This window comes from Rhinatrema bivittatum, chromosome 7 (genome assembly GCF_901001135.1).
Source record: "Rhinatrema bivittatum chromosome 7, aRhiBiv1.1, whole genome shotgun sequence".
In the NCBI taxonomy this organism is placed as follows: Eukaryota; Metazoa; Chordata; class Amphibia; order Gymnophiona; family Rhinatrematidae; genus Rhinatrema; species Rhinatrema bivittatum.
Genome location: NC_042621.1, coordinates 50022089 through 50049470, shown reverse-complemented (window position 1 = coordinate 50049470; position 27382 = coordinate 50022089). Strand labels below are relative to the sequence as shown.

The window sequence follows — 27382 nt, the reverse complement described above, 5'->3', positions numbered from 1 at the left end:
TGACTTGTGAATTAATATAGCTACACCAGCTTTCTCAGTAGCAGCCTTAGCATACCAGTTTTCCAACCCACCAGTGTTTCAGTTTCCTCTGTTTACATTATTCAAAACAGTCTCATACATTACTTGATAGGCCTGTTTATTCTAGGCACTTAATATTTTTTGCCTTTTAATAACTGAATTAATAACCCCTATATTCCAATGCCACCATTTTAATCACGTTTGTTCATTTAAGTCCTTCTTATTAAGCATGACATATTGTACAGGACGAGACCTCCCCCCTCAGCTTATGCCCCTCCCTCTCCTAATCCATTCTTGTTCCTGACAACTCTCCGTTCTTCCATTCCTCAAACTCCAAATATCCCTCCCCTCATTACATCTTGCATTCCCTTCGCCTCTACTCATGTGAAGAAAGATCAGTCCCTGTGCGTAAGATGCCGCTGCCCCCTCCCCCATTCCTCTATATTCCCTTTCAAATCCGGAAGGAGTCTTGTTTTTTTTTTCATTTTCAAGACAACTTCTTAACCTGATGGGACTCATATCAATAAGAAATCAGATCAGCTTGTCTACAATGAAACAAACAATTCTTCCTGGATTTCAGCAATAACTCCCGCAGGATCATCCAGTCACAGCAGATCTCACCATTTCCCTGGCACAGCACAGTCAACACAAGTCCTTACTTCCTGCATCACCAGAACTCCAATGACCGAGGTTAAATGTGTAAAAGAAAATATCATCACTACCCACACAAATGCCCAATCGGTGTTTGCACCCTTCCACACCATGCTTCTTCAATCCTCTCCATGTAATTTCAAAATTTAATAAGTCACAAAGAAAGTAGAAAACATCCTCGGAATCACAAGTGTTCTCAGATAGACTACATGAGCTCCATATTCAGCTGCTATTCAGCTGAGCAAGTTAGCCACATAAACATATCCAGCTAACTTGTCTAGGATATTCAGTGGTGCGGCTGCGCAGCTGAATATACCCAGCTATCTACTAGTTAGCTGGATAAGTTTATATAGCTAACTTTAGACTTGCTCAATAGCAGGGCTAACATCCAGCTAACTTATCAAGATAAGGCCAAGTATCGGCACTTATCCGGCTACCTATTACATGATCAGCAGAAGAGCGGCTGAATATGACCTCTAGATTGCTGTAATAGTGTTTGTGGAGTGTTATACGTTTGCAGATGATTGGGGTGGATACAGCAGGGTGGCACCCAGAGCAGCAAGAACCCACAACTTGCTTCGCTCACCACATCACGTAATCCTGTCTGCCAAACGTATTTATAAGCAAGAATCATTAGACAATTGCTTATCAAAAGTACTTGCTATATGCACGGCCTTATGTCAGAAAGGTGGAAAGACTTGTCATATTAGCGCAGCCTGCATCAATGATTTGTATTGTAACTGTGTGGCTATTTGAATATATTCCAAGTGTCTGTGTAATGTATTTGAGGACCAGCTGTAATAAGCTGAGCTGGGCTGTATGCACATGCTAGTGAGCTACTGTGCACACACTGAGGTAGATTTTAAAAGCCTTGTATGTGCAAAAACAACCACATATGTGTGTGTAAGTGGGCATTTTAAATAGCTGTGAAGGGTGTGCATATGTTATGCATGTAACTTTGCTGCAGCTTCTTGGTGGGTGGGCGAGAGAGACTGCCTCTTTATAGGGCTCAGCCTTATACTCTACATATGGACCATTGTAAGGGGGTACTTTAATTCAGAGTGAGTTTTCGGGAGGTGGGTTGGGATTAGCAGGTTGTTCTTGCAAACACATTCAGAGGTGTTCATTGTAAAACTGACATCATTAAAGAATTTTAGACCTTATAAGCGATGAAAATTCTAACAAGAGGAGTTGATTTGTAGACTACAATCTCTGCTAGCTGCACTGTACAAATTCTTTAATGATGTCAATTTTACAATGAATACCTCTGAATGTGTCTGTAACAACACCTCCCCTAACCCCAACCCACCTCCAGAAAACTCATCCCGAATCAAAGTGCCCCCTTACAATGATCGAGAGAGAGAGAGAAAATATCAGACAGCACTTTATAAAGAGGCTCTCTCTTCTCTCTCTCTCTCCATGCATGTAAAGGCTGCAGACATACACACATGAAGGGTATTTTATAATCTGATACACAAAGAAGGCTAGAATACCCAAAGATTTATCCAAATAGATACACCGTAAGTTACGATTTATTTTTTTTAATAGACCTCATACATAGGCGTAGATGTAAATGTTATTTAGCATGACGTTTTATACCAATAGTATAATCATAGGTCAAGTGATTTTTGTATGCTGAGAGCCAAATATAGAGAGTAAGATATTTATTACATAATATTCTTCATCGTATTCATTAATAATTTGAAGCTGTTATAGCCGCTTAGCTTTTTTTTGAATGATTATACTATTGGTGTAAAACGTCATGCTAAATAGCATTTACATCTACGCCTATCAAAAAAAATCATAACTCACGGTGTATCTATTTGGATAAATCTTTGGGTATTCTAGCCTTCTTTGCGTATCATTTTATGTACGGCTATTACCTACTCTACAATTTTTTTGGAGAGCTGTGGGGGTATTTTATAATCTGCATGCATACTTTATAAAATCTTTTTGCACGCAGCAAGAGACGCACGTTTATGGGTGTACACGCAGCCCTTTTAAAATCTAGCCATGTGCAAGGAGTTTTGTGCACAAAAAATGTGCGCACAGCTAATTGCGCAAAAAATTTGCACTCGTCCATGCAAATTTCATGTTAATGACGACATTAGCTATTTCCTTCCAATGCAGAGAGGCATGTTTTCTTAATTTTCAAAATTTAACTCCTAGTCAAAGGTTAAGTTTCTGTGGCCAACGTGTTAGTCTATGGGGATGAACCTGGAGTTCACGGCACAAAGGTCTAATATTTGGGATTTATGTACAGAAAACCTGATTTGTGAACAAATATTTTCTGCATATAAAGAGCAAACATGGAGGCACTAGAACTTCCGTGCTGGTGGATACTGGGCATGAGAGGTGAGCGGGTCATTAGCACCAGGAGCCTGTGGTGATGTTAGGGGATTCACAGTCGTCCCTCCTTGGGTATATGGGGCATGGTGGGCAGGTAGAAGGGGGTGGTGGGTCTGGGGCGTGGCAGGAAGGCAGGGTGCCACTACTGGCAGCCTGGTATTGCTTTCCTTTCTCAGTGGGTGAGACCAGAGCAGCAGTGCTAGCAGAAGGGAGCCAAAAAGAGTTTTATAAAGTTGAAGTACAAGTGAAGTTTGATTTTTTGAACACTGTTGAGCTCTGCTCTCAGAGCTTCCTTCCAAATAAAGTCTAAGAAGAAGTGCGCAGTACTCCTCTCACATGCGGAGACTCCAGATCAGCATCACTGAAGCCAGAGAGAGCGAGCAGTGACTGGCTAGGACAGAAACATTCTTGATATATTGTCCAACTTGTCTCTGTGGTCTCCTTGACAACATGCCCTGCCCTGTCTATGACAAGTTTGTGAGGTCACACATGACTCACACAGAAGGATTGGTTGCTATGGCTACTTACACCTATTGACTTCACAGGGAAGGACTGGCTGCTTTAGTTACCTTGTTATAATTACTAATTGGCATTGCTTTTCCTCATTGACTTTTATGGCCCACAGACTTTAATGCTGCACAGAAATAAATGGGTGGGGGGGAGAAACTAATAGGCTATGTTTCAGTCATGGGATAGTCCCCATTCATTTTGTGGACCCCCACGAATGAAACGAAAATGGGTCCCATTTGTTTAGGAAGTCACATTCATTTTAAAACAAACATCTCTACCCAACCCTTGATCCCTACCTTCTCTCTCTCTCTTTTACCCTTTCCACCTCAGTACCGAAATGTAATCTGCTTTAAAGTGCCGAAAAGCAGAATATAAATCAAATAAATTATACTAATTTTTATGCATGTAACATTTTGAAAAGTCACCCCTAAGCCTTTGTGCACCCATTATCGGGTTTATGTACGTTTTAAATTCCCAATGCATTAGCATACCATTAGCTTGTTGCATCAGGCCTTAAGATTTTATTTTTATTTATTTAAAGCTTTTCTATACCGGCATTCATGATACAATCATATCATGCCGGTTTACATATAACAAGGGGTGCAATAACTTTCTTTTAACCAGTGTCAAGGAAGTAAAAAGTTACAATATAACAAGGTTGTTGAAACTGGGAAGGAAGGAGACAGGGAAAGACAAGAATTATATAATCTTTACAGAGGTAGCTTATTTACATTGTGCCGTAAGATCTTTTTTAATGCTTGAGAAAAGAAAACGTGCAATGAAGTTATTTGCGCATTTACTACATCGGCTCCCAGACTGTCAGACTTGACAGATATCAATGGTATAAATAAACCACTAAAAAAAAAAGAAAGAGTTCTAGGTTTCCATGGGCAGTAAGCAGATGATCCCCATCCACCATCACCCCCTCCAAGAAATTCCATGGGGGCTGGCTGTGAATTTCTGCAGAAATCTGAAACATTTCAGCACTCTGCACTGTTTTGACAACAAGGGGGTAGATTCAGGAGTAATATGGGTAGACAGGACTAACGCTTCTCCCACGCCTGCCCCTTTTAACAAAACAACACAGTAAACGAACAAAACAAGTGGGGGTCAAACCGGCCGCAGCTTTATTACAATTCAGAACCAGGAGCCCGAGCCAGCTGTACATAACAATCAACCCTCCGGCGTCTATCCGCCACAGACTTGCATGATGGGCACCACCAGGCTACCCGGCCTGTAGGTGAATATCATCAACAATACCCATGACCCCCGCCACCGTCCAGCAAGGAAGCCATATGAGGAACCAACTGCACCCGGTTGTTCTGCTAGGAGTCCCTGACATGGCCACCATCAAGTCAGTTAACCGTTAGACCAGGCATAACCCCCAATCGGCTCAGGCTACCCGCCCCCCCCTCCCCCGGCTGCGACGATATAGCCCAAACCCCACACAACAAGTAAAATAATAGGGGGCAGGCGGGAGGGATGCAGCAGCAACGGCAGGGCAAGTGACGCTTCTCCCGCTGTGCCCAGCCCCACCCACTACCCGACTACCCCAGCCCACAGGAACCAGTCAGTTCCCCATCTTCCCAATCAGTTCCCGGTCCTGCTAACCCCCACCCCAGTCGAGCCAGGCACCATATTACTCCGGGCAGACAGGTACTAAACCTGCCTGCCCATCCATAACCTTAGGAAATATTTCCTTACAGAGAGGGTGGTGGATGTGTGGAATAGCCTCCCAGTGGAAGTGGTGGAGACAAAAAAAACCAGTATCTGAATTCGAGAAAGCATGGGATAGTTGCAGGGGGGGGGGGGGGGAAATCTCTGAGGAAGTGATGAGAATTATAAAGCTAAATTAACTGGACGGATGGCAGACTTGGATGGGCCATACGGTCTTTTTCTGCCCTCCTGTTTAAGAAATAATCTGAGCCCACAGCGCGATCCTTCTGGAATCTTCCAAATGAGGTGGTTTCAGGTTCTGCATTTTGGAGCTGAAGTCAGACAAATCAGGTTTAGAAGTGCACAAAATGCAATTCTGTGATCGAGAAAGCCAGAAGTTATGCAGGCCTCTGCTTTCTTAAGGGCATCCAGCTAAATGAAGGAAGTAATTACAATTCTACAAGCAGACCAGCAGGAACAGATTCATGACATCGTAACCTTTATGTGACTTCAGGCTCATCTGTTTTATTGGCTAAGATTCCACCTTATCATTTCTTTCGTCGTTTTATGGATTATTTTCATTTCCTAAATGAATTTTGTGGCTTCAGAGAAATGAGATATCCAAAAAATGTTTCAGGGAATGCAACTTTTCTTTATGGTCCTTGCCAGATTCAATAAACGCAGGTGTAGCTCTGTCTTCATAGCTTATTGTGCCCAGTTTTGGCCACAAGAAGGTAACACTGGCCCTTTATTTCATACACATGAACAATGTCACTTTTCCCCATCTTCTGAGTGTGTTTTAACTCCTGTGCGAAGGCGTTAAGGAGGTACGGATTTTCCATATTCCACTTAGAAATGTTTCCCACTGATAGGGAGCAAAGGGCCATTGGCCCATGTTTTTACCTCTCACAAATTAAGAGCTTCAAAAAAAGCAGCACTGTTTTAAAGACTGCATATTTATGAGGCCGCTGGCTACAAACATTAAAAGGAAAGAGCCCAGGTAATACCTGTTTGACAGCAAGCAGGCACAAATTCTTTTTCACTCAGCGCATAGTTAAGCTCTGGGATGCATTGCCAGAGGATGTGGTTACAGCAGTCAGTGTTACTGGGTTTGAAAAAGATTTGGATAAGTTCCTAGAGGAAAAATCCATAAACTGCTATTATGGTAATTAATAAGCAATAGTAGCTTGTGATCTATTTAATGGTTGGACACTGGCCAGGTACTTGTGACTTGGAAACAGGATGTTGGGCTTGATGGACCCTTGGTCTGACCCAGTATGGCATTTCTTATGTTCTTATAAACCTGGGCGCCAGTGCATCACATTAGCATGGATTCTTAAAATGTTTCTGAAAAGTTGCTAAACCTGCCAAGTTATTTCTTTGATTCAAAGATAAGGGTTTTTTTGTTTGTTTTGAAGCTCCAGAAATATTTCATACTGGATCTCGAAATGGGGCAGAGGAAGACAGAAGGTCGAAAAAGATATTTGATCTATCAAAATGGAAAAATTGTTCTGACTCAATACCTTGATCCAGAAGCCAAAACAAAGCCACTCACGTAACAATTCAAGGGCATAAACATTATTTAGTGGAAAGAAAGCTAGATCTTAATAATTTTTTCATATGTATGAGATGGCATCATATATAGTAGCTGACAGCTTTAAAATTTGTTTGGTCATTGGTTTATGTTGTTTTAAATTGTGTTTTAATTTATATATTGTTATGCTTTAATTTTGTACATCACGGGCGATTTATTGAAATTTGGAAAGTGAATCATAAATATTATTAAATAAATAAAATAAATCTAGTGCAACTCTAGTCAATGAATGGCAGCAACTGCTAGCAAAACATAAGAAAATGAGCCAGATAGACTTATTATTATCATCCTACACCAGTGTGAGTCCAATGAACAAAACCAAAGACTGCATTTTATTTACATTGAAAAAAATTAAAAAAAAAGAAAGAAAGAATTTCAGGTAGAAGTAATTAAATTGTAAAAATCTTATGAACACTTAGCTTCGCTCAACTTAATAGAGGTTTAATTTTAGCGTCCTGAATCACAAGCCGGAGCAGAGGAACTGGCTTTTGCTTCCCGTTAACTGCCAGTGTTTCGGTTTGTATTTGTATTTCCTGCATCAGGGGTTTCTCAGATTATACCAAGCGTAACCCCCTGTCCGCTGAGGGTCACCTCTGCTTCGGGGGAGCCTGGGGGCAACTCTCCCAAAGCGAGGGAATTAATCTTAATTGGGTCGTGGGCTAAAGGCAGCTAAACTGCAAGGGCCAACCTGAATGCAGGACACACACACACCCACCCAAGCACTTCAAAAACCCCACTGCTCACGTCAAAAATTGTGCTCCATAATGAAAAGATAGTCTATCAAAGTATCTTCGGTTACTGTAGAAAAGAGTACAGCTTTCAGCTTCTCGGCAAATCCAGTAAGACTTTTCTCTCAGCCTCCCAGACAGCCTCAAACAACTTATGGTACAGTCCATATACACCACTCTTCAGCCTCTACTGGGCCGCGCTGTTTAAATTCTCTTCTCAAACCCAGCAGCTCTCAATGTGCTCAACTTTAGATCTCGGATGGGTGCTAGCTACTCCCCTCCCCTCATTGCTAGAAGAAAGGGGAGGCTTTCAGCCCTGTTTCTAGGATCCAACCGGAAACAGGGTTTTCTTTTCTGGTCCCAACTGGTCCCTTCACAGTTCCTTAATTCTTAAATTTCCAGATGCTTCACACAGGCTCTCCGAGACACTGTTGGAATCTCTCTGCCAAACTCTCTCCTCTTCTCCCCCTGAAAACCCTGGGGGGGGGGGGGGGGGTCCCAGCTGCTGCTTTTTCTTGGCCAATCGTTTCTCCCACTAGGGCTGCCTCAGAACTGTTTCGCTCACACCCACAGCATTCATTGCCCGAGCAAAAAAATCGCTCTCACTTAAGCTTCACGATCAACGTCTGCGGCAGATTGACAGAATTCTTGGCATTATTTTGAAGAAAAGAACTATGCTGAGAAGTTTTGTGGTTTGTTTTTTTTTTTTTAATAAAAAATGGAAAATAATGTTTTCAGTAGAATAAAAGAATGCTGGATGGCTGGAGGTTTTTCTGACCGATTGAACACCTAGAGGTTCACTGAACACACGATATACTGGTGGTCTGAGATCTTCTCCTCCATTTCTCACATCTGAGAATCCAAGTTCTAATCAACAAAAAATAATTTTATGCATAGGTGAAAGACATTCTTGGTTAAAGCTGTACACTTTCTTTCACCAGCCCACCATTGTTGGCAGAAGAAGAGGCCCTGCCCAGGAGCCGGCGGTAGATGAAGAGATCCAAAATGTTTGAGAGAGAGCGAGAGCCTGTGTATGAGAGGGTGCCTGCGTGTGTGTGCGGGTGTCTTTGTGTGTGTGAGCCTCTGTGAGTGCCTGTGTGGGTTTCTGAGAGAGAGTGTGCCTGTGCATGTGCACCTGTATTTGTGTGTGTGTGAGAGGGGTTAAAATATGTGTGCTCTCCTTCAATCTACAACAATCTCTGAATCGAGAGCGGTTTTAAGCGGTGTACCGCAAGGATCGGTGTTGGGACTGGTCCTGTTCAATATCTTTGTGAGCGACATTGCGGACGGGATAGAAGGTAAGATTTGTCTTTTTGCAGATGATACTAAGATCTGCAACAGAGTGGACACGCCGGAAAGAGTGGAGAGAATGAGATGGGATTTAAGGAAGCTGGAAGAGTGGTCGAAGATATGGCAGCTGAGATTCAATGCCAAGAAGTGCAAAGTCATGCATATGGAGAGTGGAAATCCGAATGAACTGTATTCGATGGGGGGAGAAGGGCTGATATGTACGGAGCAGGAGAGAGACCTTGGGGTGATAGTGTCTAATGATATGAAGACTGCGAAACAATGCGACAAGGCAAAGCCAGAAGAATGCTGGGCTGCATAGAGAGGAATATCGAGTAAGAAAAGGGAAGTGATTATCCCCTTGTACAGGTCCTTGGTGAGGCCTCACCTGGAGTACTGTGTTCAGTTCTGGAGACCATATCTCCGAAGAGACAGAGACAAGATGGAAGCGGTCCAGAGAAGGGCGACCAGAAAGGTGGAGGGTCTTCATCGAATGACTTATGAGGAGAGATTGAAGAATCTAAATATGTACACCCTGGAAAAAAGGAGGAGCAGGGGTGATATGATTCAGACTTTCAGATACTTGAAAAACTTTAACGATCCAAAGACAACGACAAACCTTTTCAGTCAGAAAAAAAAATCAGCAGAACCAGAGGTCATGAGCTGAGGCTCCAGGGAGGAAGACTCAGGACCAATGTCAGGAAGTATTTCTTCACAAAGAGAGTGGTGGATGCCTGGAATGCCCTTCCGGAGGAAGTGGTGAAGTCCAAAACTGTGAAGGACTTCAAAGGGGCGTGGGATAAACACTGTGGATCCATCAGGTCTAGAGGACGTGTATAAAGAGGAGGCAGCAAAACACTGCATGGAGTGGCAATAGCCACAGAGGCATTCACGGAGCGGGATGCCAGTGGCCAGTGGTTGGTGTTCCACCTTCACGGAGCGGAAGGATGGAGGGCTGCCATCTCCCAATTAAAAAAAAAAAACAGGGGTGGGTAAGAGTATGTAAAATTAACGGTGAGTTCATAGGCTATAGGTATTACCAATTATTAGGCTTATTCAATATTTGTTGATAGTTAATGTGGCTCTCGCGGAAATGGGGCTACTACCTGGAGATAATGCCTTGCCCTTGTTCAGTGTACATGCACAGGGTTGATGAGACTCCATCATGGCTCTGGGCTTCAACGGCAAGAGGTAATGTGGAAAAAAATTAAAAAAATAAAACCTTTTTTATTCACAGGGAAGCAAGGTGTAGCTGGGCCGATACTTTACTTTCAATGCATGTCCAGTGTAGCTCTCTGCTTCGGAGAGGGCGAGAGTTTGATACTTCTCTTTCAAGCATGGCTCTCTGCTTCAGCGGCAGGGGGAGTATGGAAGGAAGGATCGGGATGTGAACGGCAACCAACGGGGTCTGGATCGTATAGTCTGGGTGGGCAGGGGTGTGGCCTGCTTGTTGCAGAGGTTGCTACCCCTAATTGAGCTGGATGTTCACATGGATGCAGATCCAGCGATGCTCTCTACATTGGTGGTGGGGTGGAGGGGAAATAGGGCTGGAGGGTACTGGAAGCCAAGAGTAACAGGTGTCAGAGAGAAAAAGGAAGAAAAAATAAATAAAGTGCGTAGCTTGCTGGGCAGACTGGATGGGCCGTTTGGTCTTCTTCTGCCGTCATTTCTATGTAATCTCAGGATGACTAGAAATCTAATGTTCCCAGGTATGGAGCACAAGAGATTATTTTTATCTTTGTTAGTTTTAATTATTAGTTTGATGTGTTTGTTATTTTGAAATATTTTATTAGTGTTTGGTAAATCTATTCATCATCTGTTTAGATGAGTAGAATTTTTTAGTATAGTTTTACTATTCTGATTGAATTATATTTCTTGATTGTATTGTTTTGAGGAATAGTGATGTTTTGCTTTTCTATTATTGCACTGCATACAGAATCTGGCTTGTTGTGGTTTCCAGTTCAGTTTTTTTGTCTGTATATGTGTGTACGTTAGTGTGTGTGGGTGAGAGACAGAGGAAGCATGTTTCTGTTGTGTGACACACACACACTTCCTCTATCTCTCTTTCACACACACACGCTCCCTCTGTCTCTCACCAAGCATGTATGTGTGAGTGTGTGTGCGTGTGAGAGAGAGGGCGCATATTGTGTGTGTGCATGTGTGCCCCCAGTCTATGACAATCTTATGATGACAGGAATGGGGAGCAGGAGATTTTTACAACCCTTATTTTAATTATTGAATGTTATTTGATGTGTCTGCTGTTTTGAAATATTTTATTGATGTTTAGGCAATTTTGAAATTATATATGGGGGGGAGGGGTAATCAAAGGAAGTATCCACCCTAGGTGCCAAATACTTTAGGTATGCCTCTGAATATACTTGGATTTCAGTAAGGCCTTTGGCATGGTTCTGTATAGGTGGTTTTTAAGAAAAATGAGTGCCCTGGGTTGTAAGCCATAAAGTGAGCAGGTTAAAAAATGTGTTGACTGGGAGGCAAGAAAAGTAGTGGTAAATGGAGCTTATTCCCAGGAGAGGGACGTTACTAGTAGTGGGCTGTAGGGATTGGTCCTTGGACCTGTTCTTTTTTGTAGGCAATACTGCAAAAAGACTAATTGGGAAAAAAGTTTGTCTTTTTGTGGCTGATAAACAAAATCTGAAAAAGGGTAGACACTCAAGAAAGTGTGGAAAAGAGGAGGAGGGATTTAGTGAAGCTTGAGGAAAGGTCTTGAGTCTGGCACCTAAGATTTAATGCTAAAATATGCAGTCACACATTTGAGCTGCAAAATTCCAAGGGAGTGATGCAGTATAGGGGGTGAAATTCTTCTATGCACAAAAGAAGAGCAGGTGATTGTATCTGATGATCTCAAGCTGGATAAGGCAATGGCAAAAGCCAGAAAGATGACTGGGTGCATAGGGAAAAGATCAAGGCGTCAGAGTGGATAAGACATTGAAATTGTCAGCTCAGTGTGCTGCGGCAGTCAAAAAAGCAAACAGAATGTTAGGAATTATTAGGGAGGGAATGGTTAATAGAACGGAAAATGTCATAATGCCACTGTATCGCTCCATGGTGAGACCGCACCTTGAATACTGTGTACAATTCTGGTCGCCGCATCTCAAAAAAGATATAGTTGCGATGGAGAAGGTACAGAGAAGGGTGACCAAAATGATAAAGGACGTGGAATAGCTCCCCTATGAGGAAACCTAAAGAGGTTAGGGCTGTTCAGCTTGCAGAAGAGATGGCTAAGGGGGGGATATGATAGAGATCTACAAAATCATGAAAGTACTTGTAAATGTAAATCAGTTATTTACTCTCTTTCTGATAATAGAAGGACTAGGGGGCACTCCATGAAGTTAGCAAGTAGTTCATTTAAAACAAATCAGAGAAAATAATTTTTCACTCAACACATAATTAAGCTCTGGAATTCATTGCCAGAGGATGGGGTTATGGCAGTTAGTGTAACTGGGTTTAAAAAAGGTTTGGATAAGTTCCTAGGAGAGAAGTCCATAAACTCATATTAATCAATAACGTATAGTAGCTTGGGATCTTTTTGTTTGGGTATTTGTCAGGTACTTAGGACTTGGATTGGCCACTATTAGACACATGATGCTGGGCTTGATGAACCCTTGGTCTGATCCAGTATGGCATCCCTTATGTTCTAATGGTCAGCAGAAAAAGGGAGGCGATATTGCCCCTATATGGGATCCTGGCGATACCTCATTTGGAATACTGAATGCAGTTCTAGACACTGCACCTTCAAAAGGATATAAAAAGGATGGAGTCTGTCCAGAGGTTTGCTACTAAAATTGGCAATGGTCTTCATTATAAAGCATATGGGGACAGCTTACAGATCTAAGCATATATACCCTAGAGGAAAGGCAGAATAGGAGAGATTTGATAGACATTTAAATACATTTAAGGTATCAAGGCACACGAGGTGTTCTGTCCCCAGCGTGAGCCTCTGGAAAGAGGGGAGACATGGAATGAGGGTGACGGGGGGGAAGACTCAGGAGTGATCTAAGGAAATGTTTCTTTACAGAGAGGGTGATGGATGCATAGGACAGCCTCTCAGTGAAAGTGGTGAAAGACAGCATCTGAATTCATGGGACAAGCACAGGAGACCTCTGAAGGAGCGATACAGACTGTAGAACTGAGCAGTTGATGTAGATGGGCAGATTAGATAGGACATATGGGGGTAGATTTTAAAAGAAGCGTGTGTGGCCTACATGTGTGCGCTACCCAGCTACCCAGCGCGCACATGTATGACTGATTTTATTAAAATGCGCGCACATGTTATAAAATCGGGGGTCGGTGCGCACAAGGGGGTGCACAATTATGTACCTTGCATGTGCCGAGCCACGCTGCCTTCCCCCGTTCCCCCTAACCTTCCCACCCCTTCCCCCAACCTTTCCTCCCTAGCCCTACTCTAAACCCCGCCATCCTTTCTTACCTTTTGCGCCTACCATTGGGTAGGCACAAGTTGCGCGCGCCGGCAGGCGATCCTCCGACACAGCGACAATGGCCGCTCTGTCAGAGGCCTCTAGCCCCGCCCCCACCCCCGTCCGCCCCGCCCCTTTTGTAAAGCCTCGCCGGGCCTTTTTAAAATAGGTCCGGCGTGCGTAACCTTTTTAAAATCCAGCCCATGGTCTTTTCTTCTGCTGTCACATTTCTGTGTTTCTAGTAAAAGGGATGAGGCGGTGTTCTGCTTTGCAATCCCAAGATAGTGCGTCACATAACTCAGGTCAGCCATTTCCTCGTTAGTTTGGCCATCACTATTGAAAAGCTGAGTGAAAACTATCCATAGCAACTGCTGCCTGCCTCCTACTTTCATGAGAAGGAATGAGACACAAAGATCATGCAGATTAAAAGCAAATGTAATGCTCAGTTATGACATCTGTTCAGCATGCCATATTCCAACATAAAAAACAAACAAAGCACTGTATTTATATATAAAAAGTAAAACTGGGAAGAGAAGCCTTTAGGATTAAAACATAAAGAGCATGTCAGTAGAAAGGACCTCTATAAATAACTGATTTTCTCTCTCAAGTGGAAACAATGTCTTCCCTGCAAAACCCAAACCAGTCTGTGTGGTTGAGTAATCTCCATGGTCACTTCATGAGAGCTCTTACACCGAGGTTCACTGTTCAGGCTCTCCACTACTTCCCAGTGGCCGTTACATGAAGGTAGTGTTATGTTTTACAAAGCTCACTGTCATCCTCCCGATTCTGTATCTTGCTAATGAGCTTACAATGCCTTCTTGGAACGCTGCAAGGATGTATTGAGTCCAGCCTGAAATCCTTCCACAGCTGGAGGATAATGATGATGTCAAAAGACAAGTTTGTGACTTTGTGATATAAAAAAAAAAGTGCAACTTTTTCCTCTAATTTTCAGGTGCTTATCTGTGCCTTTAACGACTTCTCCCACGGGCCTAACGTGTTGCTCACTGTAAAGTTTCTGGATCTGGAGAAGATCCAGCTCCAGTAGTTAAAATGTCCTGGCCGAGGTTGTACTATCCTGATAAACAGGATCTCTCCCTGCTTTCCTGGATATTAACTGTATGTTCAATGTCTTCCTCTCTGCTGGAGAGGGATTATAAGAGGGAGGCAGCTTCATTCTGGGCTAATGTCTCTTTACAGATCCCGGACTGGGATGGGGGTTTGACCCAAAGTATTAGCAGGCACGTCAGCTTGCCAATGCTCTCAGATAAAGGGGGAGGGGTGGGGGCAATTAACTACATCTCTTCCTGTGTAGTTAAATTTTCCAGGGTTTAACAGCAGATTGTGAGATTAATCAAGATCCACATTAAGCCTTTTTAATATTGCACAGCTTTGCATGGGACACAGCTCGTGTGGGTTGGATTTTTTTTGTTGCAATAATGGCAGTGCTCATGCAGATATCAAGTGTCAATGCACATGGCTGCAGCTTCGTAAATAGATCACTGTGTAAGCAGCAACTATGTATGCTGCACTGCTGCCACAAGTGTGACCACTACTTGGTCACCCAGTCAAAGAAATGGATCAGATCTATTTATTTATTTTAAAGCACATTGCCCGCCCTTCCTACATTCAGAACGAGGTACAAAAATGAACAAATAGATGTTTGGGGGCAGGGTACAATATAAAACATAAACAGCCATTGGAAAAATGGGAGGGCAACACAAAATCTTAGAGGGGGAAAGAAAGGAAAGCATCAAGGGGTCAGAGAGGAGGGGGTGGATGACTAGGTAGCATCCGCTGAAGGGGATGAGTTGAAGTAGTCATCTAGGTTGGGGGAGAATGCTCTCTTGAAGAGTAACATTTTTGGGGCTTTTATGAAGAAAGATCTTTCTCGGAGGCATCTTGTCTTCGGTAGGCTATTCCACAGTAGTGGTCCAGCAGAGAAGAATGCACCCTGGTTTCCTCGAGATGAGCGAGCTTTGAAGGCGGAGAGACTAGTAGCATCTGGTTATCGGGAGGGGGCGTGGATTTTTATGGTTGAGGAGAACCATGGGGAATGTAAGTTATGTATCGTGGAGTGAATGATCATTGCAAGCTTACATTGTATTCAGTAGGAGATGGGGAGCCAGTGGAGAGATTCCAGAACAGGAGAGATGTGTTCACGCATGGGTGTGCCGGTAAGGAGTCTTGCTGCTGAGTTTTCTATGATCTGTAGTGGGTGAGTGGCGTATATAGGCAGGCCTGTCAGGAGGGAGTTACAGTAATCAATCCCTGAGAACAGAAGGGATTGAAGGACCGCTCTGAAAACAGAAAATTTGAGTAGGGGCTTGAGGTGACGCAGAAGGCGTAGTTTATAGAAGGAGGAATTGGTAATGTTTCTTATATGGATGCGCATGGAGAGAGAGGGGTCGATAGTGACTCCCAAGTTTCATACGCTTTGGGAGATGGAGATGGAATGTGAATCAAAGGTGATATGGTTGTGGGTGTTGATGACTGGATGGTGTGATAACACGATGATTTCCGTTTTAGATGTGTTGAGAGCTAATTTATTACTGTGAAGCCATTTCTGTATTGTTGTAAGGCAATTGTTAAGGAAAGCTACAGTCAGGGCCCATGTTTCCTTGAGAAGAAAAAAGAAATTGGTTATCATCTACATAGATTTTATAGTGTACTCCAAGGTCGTTGAGGGTGCGGCAGTGTGGGGTTAGATAAAGATTAAACAGTGCAGTAGAGACAACAAATCCTTGGGGCACTCCAGAGCTGAAAGGCGTCAAAGAGGAGGTAAGGGGTTCAATTTGGACTTCTTGTGTCCTGTTGCTAAGGTAAGACAAGAACCAGGCCAGCACCGAACCAGTAATCCCGAAGGAGCGCAGTCTTGAAAAGTAGGATGGAGTGGTTGACTGTGTTGAATGATTTCTTTGACATGACCTCTGTCTCATAAAATCATGCTGACTCGGACCTTGTAATCTACTGAATTAAAGATGCTTCATAATCCTTTTTTTTTTTTTTTTTTTTTTTTTTATTAGCAGTGACGCCATTAATGATCCCAAGACTGAGGTCCAATTAACTGGCCTATAAAAGGAATACATTTTAAATATCACATCACAGACACTGCTACACTGAGCATCCCTTAATCTTCCTCCCCCTATCTTATGCTTTAGCTGGACTGTAAAACCTTTAGGGTAGGGACTGCGATATATTCTACCCTCTGTGCACATATATTTGTGGTCCTTGTACATTTTCTCAACTTCCAACTCTTTCTCCTTGGCAAAACCTGACTAGATGGCGCTTGGTGAAAAATCATTCAGAAGACAAGAGCTTTATATTACAAACTGCTGCTATTTTCTAAAATTCTTACTACTGTATAAGAGATAGATAGATAGAGGAGATGTGTAAAAGCAGAATTTTATTCTGTACATTTTGTGTATGGAATAAAGAATTTCTGTGTGAGTGCAGTTACTGTATTTTGGGATTTAAAACATACACAGAAAAGATGCAAATAAAAAAAGTTGGATGTATATTTCACAGTACTCCCTCTGACAGCAATTACCTTGTTGGAAGTCCCTACAGAAAAGTTTGTAATGCAGAAGAATTAAGATAAGATTAAGTTGACTTCTCTGTCCATGAAGGACTTATCTTTGCTGAGTCCTTCAAGGGAGTTAACCGGGGCAGAGGTAAAAGGGGCACTCAGGGAGAATAAGGCCAAAGAAGAAAAACCAAATTAATTCCTTACTTTGGTCTTGGGGGTGACACCTATTCTGGAACTGTTCTTTGAAGGTGATGAATGATTCAGAGCAATTGAAACAAATCAGTCTGAATCTTGAAGTGCTAGAGAAAACTGACAAACTAAATAGTAGTAAATCACCAGGTCCTGCTGATATTCACCTCAGAGTTCAAAAGATACTCAATATGAAATTTCAGACCTGCTACTCGCAATCTGTAACCTATCATTCCAATTTGTCTCTCTTCCTGAGGACTGGAGGGTAGCAAGTTTTCAAGAAGAAGCCCGGGGTGACCCAAATAACTACAGACCAGTAAGCTTCATTTCTGTACTGGGTAAAACGGTGGAAGCTAATGTTAAGAACACAATTATTGGTCATATGGATAAACATGGCTTAAGGGGGAAGAGCCAGCATGGATTTCACAAAGGGAAATTGTATCTTGCTAACCTACTGGGGTTCTTTAAAGATGTGAATAAGCATGTGGATAGAGGTGACCAGTCGACCCGGTGCATTTGGATTTTTAGAAGCTGTTTGATGAAGTCCCTCATGAAAGACTTCTCAGGAAATTAAAAAGCTACAGGACTGGAGGAGATGTCCTATTGTAGATTGGTAACTGATTAAAATGAAAGCAAACAAGGAAAAGGACTTGTTATGCCCCTCACCTCTGATCCGAAGAGACTCCAGCATGGCCTTTCGCAGCATGCTGTTCCAAGGTCCTGGGATAGAACTTCCTCTGACTCTGGCCTGTCTTTATAGGTCCCCTAGCCAGGACTTCCCGTGGCGCTGGCTGATGATGCCATGTCCTCCAGGAGTATATAAGAAAGTCACTTGCAACCAGCTAGTACCTCAGCAACAGGTGACCTCATGTTTCAGTGTGTAGTGCTACCCTTGTCTTGTTCCTGCTTTGTACCTTGTTCTGTGTTCCTTCTTATGGTTCATTGCTTTGTCCCTAACTCCTCTGATTCCTGTTCCTTGTCCAGTTCCTTGCCTGTCTGCTCTTATTCTAGTTCCTGCTTGTTCCTTTCCTTGCCTGCCTGTTGGTCTTGTCTGTCCTGTTTGTCTTGGCCTGACCACCTGGATCCTGACCTTGGCCTAGCCTCTGTCCTTCTGCTGTCTACTGCCAGCCCTGACCTACTCTTGCCTGGATTCTCTGCGTCGATTGCCCTAGGGACCCAACTAAGTTCTGCTCGCCCCTGGAACCCAAGGACTCAATCTGTGGGGAATGGGGCTGGTATAAGAGGTGAAGCTCCAGTTAGTCCCGCCACAGGGTTTCTCTGCAGCTGATGGGGTGGGCCTTCTCACTAGGCAGTGTCAACCACCCTTCGGCACTGGGGGTCCACTTCTCCAGCAGGCATTACAGGATTATGTGGTGCATTTCCACAAAGGAGAGGAGTAAACAGAGGTATGCCTGAGGTATCTGTACTGGGACAAGTGTTTTTTTTCATGTTCATTAATGATCTAGAAAAGGGAACAAAGAGTGACGTCATGCAATGTGCAGAAGGCACAAAAATATTCAAAGAAGTTAAAACACATGCAGACTGAGGAACTGCAGAAGGAGGTTGACAGACTTTGGAGTTCAGCATCTAAGTGACGGGAGAAATTTAACGTGGGAAAATGATGACTATGAGGAAAAATAACCCAAACTATAGGTACACAACGCTGGCTTCCGTTTTAGGAGCAGTGTCATGCGGTGACTTTCTAAACAGGGGATTCAGTAAATGCACTCTTCCCCCCACCCTGGGATAATCCCATTCCTTTCCCTCTGCCACTACCCCCTACCCTGGCATAATGGGCTTATTTTCCCTGTCCACCCCACCCCTTCATCCCAAAAAGTGAGATTTAATCTCCCAGAAAGTGAGACTCAAAACGGCCAGAGAGAGTGAGATTTTTCTGGTGGTGTGTCTGGGGTATAAATCTGGAAAGATTTCAGTACTGTATTACTTTGAAAATAATATTTAGCTTTCATTAATTTCATTCATATTTAATTCTTTAATCCCACACAAACACCCTCCCCCGCCCCAGATCCTATCCATCCCTCTTCATCCAGCTCCATCCTATGCCCTTTCCTAATAACAGATTTTACATGAAAAGCAACATTCATAGTACTGCATGTTATATTTACATATACTGCTGTGGTGTCCACCAGAAAACCTTGCAAAAAATTGAAAAGGGCTTGGCCCTCGGAAAGCCTTGGATAAACTGAATTACAATTACAATATAGTAACCCTCCCAAACCAAGACAGCACTAACTGACAGCACTCAAACCTACCTATGGAAAAGCAACACTTCAGATATTACACCAGGTCCTAAAACACCAATGCACCTCCTATTAGAAAACCAGAACAAGTCAGGCTGGTATAGATCCATACACAGAGATTACTCGCTAGCAGAAAACCTCATCTCGGTCACACGTGCAAAACACAGCCCCTCACCGATTAGAGATACCATAAAAATATAAACACATTCATTCTCATACATATGCGCTCTCTCTCAGGCTCACACACACCTGCTCCCTCACAACATGTGCTCCCTCACAGGCTCACACACACCTGCTCCCTCACAGGCTCACACACACCTGCTCCCTCACAGGCTCACACACACCTGCTCCCTCACAACACTTGCTCTCTCTCAAGGCTCACACACCTGCTCCCTCATAACACGTGCTCTCTCTCAGGCTCACACACCTGCTCCCTCATAACACGTGCTCTCTCTCAGGCTCACACACCTGCTCCCTCATAACACGTGCGCTCTCTCTCAAGGCTCACACATATGCTAACTGGATATAATACACCCTTATACTTGGATGTGCAGACTGGAAAACAGAATAAGTTCAAATCCTTTCACAGAGACTTCACACTACCAGAATACCTCACCTAGGTCCCCACATGCAAAACACAGATAGGCCCTCACCAAATACAGAACTGAGCACAAATTAGAAATAGAAACAGTGAGAGAAAAGCTGAACTGGAAAACCCAAAAAGTTGGAATCTGTCAGGAGTGTAACACCAGAGAAATAAAAACAAATGCATTTTTCCTGTACTGTATAATAATAGAAATATTCAGAGATGCACAGTTCCCAGAAATGACAGAGAAAATCAAATTCTTCCTACTTTCCACCTCAGAGATGCAGAACCAAGAGCAGCCAGCTACAGCTCCTCTCCTCTCACCCAATCCCCAGTAACTGACTCATTCAACACCCCCGACCCCCCCAAATCCCTTCCCAGGCTCTGACCTGTATAGGTAATTTTATTATACAAGAAACACCAGCACTGGAAGATAAATATTAAAAAATATCATGAATTTGTTTCTGCCCTTTTAAAACTGGTTTTATGAGCTGAGTTTTCCAACACTGTCTGCCATAACAAGTGTGCAAAGGTCTCCAGCTTCCTAAACACACTTATATGGTGCCTGGGTACCTTACTAGACAGGTAGGCCCAGGCAGGAAACCACATGATGACTAAGACCCATTAATGCTCTTTGCATACATTTCAAACTAACATCTATTACAGCTATCTATCCGCAAGTCCAGATTTCAGGGTACTCTCTTGCAAATACCTGTTATTTGGCAGGGGCTGCTTAGAATAACAGGATGCAAGGGCAATACCTGTGAGTAATGCAGCTGACCTGATGCCGGTTCTTACTCAACAGGTTTACTATCATAGCTCGTTTTCCCAGGCAGGTTTACACGGTCTCTGGTGAGAATTACTTGGCGTTAGGAAATAATTCACAGTGCTGTCTATTCTGGTTGCATTTTAGATCTGGGATGCAGTGTCTGTTTAGCTGAAAAGCCTTTGCTGGAATATTCTTGCTCGTTATCTTATCTTATTTAGCAGAGCTTGAACATGCTTTAATAGGAAAGAAAAAGCAGGAGGACTGCAAGGGGAGCTATGACAGAAACATTTAGATACATCAAAAATTATAAATGCACAAGAGGAAAAGTATTTTGCAGCAGACCAGAAACTCTAGGACAAGGGGTGACGGTATGATATGACACTGAAAGGAGGTAGACTCCAGAGTAATATCATTATTTGTTTACAGAAAGGGTGGTGCATGATAAGGAGCAGCTTTACATGGAGGCAGCGGAGGCTAAAACATGATCAGAATTCAATGAGGCATGAGACGGACCCTAAGGATTGGTGGGAAAGTGAAGGTACAGGCAGAAATCAAGTGGTGCCTGCAGCACTGCAGTAGGAGAGACTGGATGGGTCTTGCGGGCATTGTTCCCATGATATTTTATGGTTCCTTGTAATATTTACAAAGCAAAAAAAACATAGCGGACCTAGGGAAGTGCTTGATCATCAATAATAAATCGGTCTAGTGAATGGGCTCCAATGGTGCACGTGTAACGTCATAATTGGTTATGAAACACAAACTATGCAGAGGTTATATGAAATACATACAAAAAAATATCAAAGAAAAAATGGACCTGCGGAAGTTTTCTTGGTAATGGCCTGATATTACGAGATGTTTTTCTCATGGTGCCAGGCCATTTTTATAATATGCAAATGGATCCCACAGTGACTTCCATGCAATAAAGGTGGTGAGATCATTAACTTTTTCACAAAAAAAATGTAACATATCCATGAGGTATTGTGCAGGAATTTGTCTATTTGCACAATATTTCATGCAAAATTTTACTTATGCCAAGTCACTATTGAACTGATTTGCATGATTCTCAGCTTGTTAGCCATTTTACATAAGTTATGTGAAGCCGCATGCTAAAATTTGCAAATGCAATTACCTGCAGTATTTGGTGGGGTTTTTTATTTTTTGCATGCACTCTGCTATTTGCAAACTCATTCACAATTTAGTACAACCTTCCTAAATGTGTGAGTGAAATCTGGAAAGGTTTGCAAAAGCCACATATATAAAAAAAATCTATAATACTCATTGACATACACTGTATATGAGTCATAAGAAATGCAAAGATAAGAGCATACTTATCAAATACATGGAAAAAATCTTGATATCCAAGTTAATAAACCACTGATACCTACATTTAGTAGGGGAAACTCTGCAAAAGCCCTGACTCGTGTTTTGGCTAGCGTTCTAGCCTGTGTCAGATGGAGTGCCCAGAATGAATTTTTTTTCCACAAAGATGTGAACTAAGCATAAAACAAAAAACACAGTCTGTTACTGTGAAGGGTTAAAAAAAATCTTTTTTTCTTTTGCAACACAATGCAAACATGAAGCATAGGACTTACCAACTGTAACTGAATTTGCAACGCTCAAGCTTAGATTTGAAAAACTGAGTAATTAAATCTAAAATCAAAATCCATCTTTACTGAAATAGGTAATTATGCTTTCATTGTAACTCATTAAATAAATGTACTTTTTTTTACTGCTAAGCAAGCACCTCCCTTGATCTTGGTTTTCTCTGAAAATTCCAATCGTGGGATACAATTTTCTTTTTTGGGGGGGGGGGGGGGGAGGACCTAGCAGTTTCCTCCTGCTCCATTAGACTTCCAAACCAATCAAAATTGGGGCTGAGATCCAAAGTTACGATCATTCATTCAGAAATACCTGGGCTCCCCCCCATTTTAAATCCCCTCCAGACTCGTCTAGCCCAGTCCTTGGTAGGGCCATTACATATTCCAGTTGCCAACTCGAAAATAAAACACTTGTTTCCACTTTTGGCCTTTTTTTTCTAATTGCATTGGCCCCAGCATTTTTTTTTCAGCTTTTTTCCTTATCTGTCTTCAAACTCCTTTTCTAAGCTCTCCTTTCCATTTCACTTTTCTTCTCTCATCTGTTTTCATCACTTCCTCCCTTACCCTGCTATCCACATTCTTTTCCTTTCATATTTTCCTCCATTTCACTCTTCACTCTGCCTACTCTCGGATCATCTCTCTCACACTCAGTTCTCCCTATCTCAAAACTTGCCTCTCTCAGCCCTCCAGGTCACCCTTTTATCCGGCTCACTTCTCCTCTAAATCCTCTCTCTGGCTCTCGCACCACTCCCATCATCCCAATACTGACTATCTCTCTCCCTCCCCAACCATCTTCTCTTATTCTCACCCATTTTATTTCAGTCACCCCTCTCACATTCTTCCATCATGTCCAGGCTGACTCCTTCACCCCCAATTACCCTCTCTCAGCTAATAACCCTTTCTGATTCACTTTCATCCTTAGTCATCTATTTGCATAATCTCCTCTCCCCCTAAATATCCTGCTCTGTCTCTCCCATATCTACCCCACTCCCCCTGCCCTTCTGCAACTCTGTCTCTTACTTTTCCTTCCTTCCAATCACCATTTCTCTCTCTCTCTCTCAACCCTTCCAGACTCCTTGCTCTTCTCCATCATCACTCATGGATCTTCCACCCTCTAACAGACATCCCTCATCAGCACCTCTAACCCAATGCCAACTATGGTTCTTTTTCACTATCCCCATCACTACCTGTAGCTCTGTTTCACATACACTCTCTCCCTCTCCTCGCTTATCCTTCTTCCCATTTTTCACGACCTCTTTCACCCCCACTTCCCAGTTTGTATGCCCTGCGTTTCTCTGCTGTACTCACACACACAAAACTTTCTGCCACATATTTCTCATGCATCTTCCATCTTCATTCCCTCTATTTCCCCCTCTTCCTAAGCCCTGGTCCTCTCACACCTGCTACAGGATTATGTGGCATGGATTTTAGGGAACAAACATTTTTTCTAACAGCCCAAGTTTGCATTGCTGACTTTTTGGGAAATGGGGAGGTCATGGCATTCACTCCTCCTCGGGGCAATTCAACCCCCACACCTCAACTACTTACCCCCTTTTGTGCCAACCCCCCCAAACATTCAGCCCCTCCACATCTCCCCATATATTTACCCCTTCTTGCACTGCTCACCCCCCCCGAGACATTCATTCACCGTTCTCACTCCCCTTTCCGCATTCATCTCCTTTTCCTCTTCATAAACCACTCAAAGGAAGCTCAGCTGTGACCTAGGGCTGCTTCTGAAAAGGACTGGATGGGCTAAGAAGAGCCCCCAATCCCTGTTTCAGGCAGCCCCCTCGCCTCCTGTTGTCCCACCCCCAGGACAGAAGCGGGAGGAGCTGGAGGAGGGAAAGTAGAGACTCTTCCTTGCTCTGCAGTATCTGTTCCGGCCTCAACCCACTCCCCCTCCTGTCCTTGAATGACAGGAGGGGGGAAGGGCTGGATTAGGGAGCAGAGTGGCTCTTCCTTGCTCTGTTCATGCCAGGTTCGACCGTCCTGTTCCCTGCAGGCTGCCTGGGAAAGGAGGGAAGGGAGTTGCAGCTGGAAGCAGATGGTGCTTTTCTGTTGCCAGGCACTTAATCCCATGTTCTGCCTGTTGTGGCTGTTGTCCTGGGGGTCCTATCTGCTCTGTGAACCGATCTGGTGGCAGCTCCTTTCTAGCTCCTGTAACCCAATGCAGTGGAAGCAGGCTCCTCTCCTGCAGCCCCCTCCTCCCCGGGATGGTTTGGAGATATTAGGAGACCCTTCCCAAAGACCTCCTGCCACCTCTAGATCTCTCCCCTTTGTCTACACTGGCTTGCCGAGGTCACCATCCCCACCTGCTGTGGACACATGGCTCCTGGAAGCTCTGCATGCCTGAGAGGAAGGAAGCCCTGCACAAACACACACAGGGCTAGATTTTAAAACTTGCGCGCGGGCGTAGATTTGTGCGCAACCAGGCACGCACAAATCTACGCCCGATTTTATAACATGGCGCGCAGAGCCGCGCGCATGTTATAATATCCGGGGTCAGCGCACGCAAGGGGGTGCACACTTGTGCAACTTGCACACGCCGAACCCTAGGGGAGCCCAGATGGCTTTCCCCGTTCCCTCCGAGGCCACTCTGAAATCAGAGCGGCCTCGGAGGGAACTTTCTTTTGGCCCCCCCCCCCTTCCCATATCTAACCCGCCCCCCAGCCCTACCTAAAACCCCCCCCCCCACCTTTATTTTGTTATTTACGCCTGCCTCCAGGCGTAGCTTGCCTCCAGGCGTAGCTTGCGCGCACCAGCCGAGTGCCGGCACCCGATCCCCGGGCCCAGCGGCAGTGGAGAGGCCTCTGGCCCCGCCCACTCCCCGCCCCTTTTTTCAAGCCCCAGGACATACGCGCGTCCCGGGGCTTGCGTGTGTCGCCGGGCCTATGCAAAATAGGCTTGGCGCGCGCAGGAACAGGTTTTCTGAGTTACGCGCGTAACCCTTTGAAAATCTGCCCCTCAGTGCACACGACTTGGCACGACTGGAGGAGGAGACCTCATAAAAGTTTTGCACTTACAAATGTTCAGTCACTGAAGAGAACGACAAATAATCAGAACTCATTGCTTCATTTTATAGGGCTGGTGGTTCATAAATAAATCATCTACACTTGCTGACTGATGTCTCCATATAAATAATTAAGCTATGCAAGTTATCACACTTTTTTCCATTTTTCCTGCTGATATATAATGGACAGGAAACAAGCCATAATGCTAGCTTCCCCTTCCCCCAAAGGCTCCCCAGCAAACATATCGTGCATGCTATAAAGTGTTCATTTACCAGTTCCTTTTCTGAATTTACTGGCTTATTACTGATCATATCACTAATGTAGAGCAGTTGTGTGCTTGTATGGGGGTTTGAGTCTTGCATTTTGGTTGTGGTGGATGGGGGTTCTCTTTCCCCCCTCATTCTTCTATGGCAGCAAATGTTCAATTTTGTTATTTGAAAACGTACTCTTCACATACCACTTCACACAGCTGGACTGGACAATAAGGCAAACCCAGGCAGGGGCCCACCGCTCTCCATTTATACTTTAGTTCATTAGCACAAGGCCCATGACCCCCCCTGTCACTCTTACACTGAGCCAGGTAGCAGGTGTCAGCGGAAGTTTAATCTGGAAGTCAATCAGTCCAGAACTTGGAGCGCTGCGCTTCTCCCAGACAGCAAGAGCTGCACCACGGAATAAAAAGCAAATCCAGTAGCCAGGAAGGAAAAAGGACGGGGCTGTCCACAAAATCTTTTTCATTAAACCCTGAGTGCAGGCACGGAATGGCAGAAAACCGCCGGTACGTCTGGAGCGGATTTTGGGATCATGTTTCTAATTCTGCCTGAACGTCATTTAGGGGGGCACTGGGGATTAGCACTGTAAGCTTTATGCTGAATATCTTGGTCTCCTTGCCCTAGTTTATATTTGAAGCAGGGGTCCCATCTTCTAGCTATTGGGACCCCTGTGGTGGGAAACAATGGTAGGTGGCCACAAGCCCAAGTGACAAGACAGGGACATTAGCAGCCCAGTGTTATGACTGCTGGTCGCTGACAGCTGCGACCACTATTACTCACTTTGTGTGTTGCTGCCCTCTCTCCTCTGGGAAGACTCGGGGCTGTGGACAGCCGCCTCCGACCCTCATGGCTCCATTCCAGGACTCTCCAGGGTAGCGAGGATGCTGCCGACTGCCATTTCTCTCCCGGGCCTTCCTAGGCGCGCGCACGCGCGCGCTCCTTGGCCCTCCTTTAAGGACGCCAGGGTGGGAACCTCAGGGGTGTCTCCCCCCTTGATGACATCATTAGCCCTGGACTCTTAAGCACCATTGGGGCCTGGCTCTAATCGACTTGGCAACGAGTTCCCTCCTTGCTGAATCCTGCTGTTCTCGCTACGAACACTGGCTCCTGATTCCTGCTCCCTGGTGAGAGACACTCTCGGGTACCCGCTCCTCGGAGGGCCCTGCACCTCAGACGCTGTCTGCCATCTCCCCCGCTCTACTCAGGAACTTCTCTACCCGTGAGACTCTACTTCGATGTACCCCACTCTGCGGACCTTTGCCGTGCTACTCTGCATTGTGGAGACCAACGTAGGTGTACCCCACCCTGTGGGCCACTGCCTCACCGCTCTGCTTCGTGGAGACCTAGCACTGGTGTACCCTGCTCCACGGACCATTGCCATCGCTTGTGACCAAGCCGCACCCCCTGCTCCTCGGGGTAGTGCTTGTGAACTTGGAACTGTGCTGCGCTCCTCCCGCTCCTCGGGGCAGCGCCTGCCTATCTCCGGGAGGGGGACATTAACGCGGGTATTCTGGAAGACTTCATATTGGATGCAAAAAGAGCTATTCAGTGCTGCAAACCAAGCCGCATTTAGCTGGTTTTGCATTTGTGTATAAGATTAGTGGTAATGAAGACCAACAAAAGCCTTCATTATAAAGAAATTAATGAAGGGGGTGGAAAACAAAACGATCAAGGACTACCAAGGATTGAAGGAGACCCTTAACAATAAGCATCTTGAGAAAGATGAGAGAGGCCAGTTGACATGGGATGGCTGTGAGATCATATTATTGGGGGCAACATTCCTGTTCATGTTCTTTGGGGCATTTAAGGATTAGTGAGGTGGTGCAGGAAAGCAAGTCTACAACCCCATGGTCCGCTCTATCAACTGAGGATGTGCTGTGGTGATCTAAAACAGATATAAAGGAAGGAGGAAGCAAAGTGATACTGTGAAGGACACATGAC

At 44.3% G+C, this 27382-nt stretch overlaps 1 protein-coding gene across 3 annotated transcripts in view; it reads right to left on the bottom strand.

Annotated features, from left to right (window-relative positions):
• CHST8 (carbohydrate sulfotransferase 8) overlaps positions 1-27382 on the bottom strand; it is a 556907-nt gene that overhangs the window by 522217 nt on the left and 7308 nt on the right. The window contains exon 1 of one of the 3 annotated variants that reach the window (XM_029608353.1): positions 21946-21977. The exons of the other annotated variants lie outside the window; for them this stretch is intronic. The gene's annotated coding sequence lies outside the window, so the exon portion shown is untranslated. Of the gene's footprint in view, positions 1-21945; positions 21978-27382 lie in introns of those variants that run through there. 3 annotated transcript variants of the gene reach the window in all.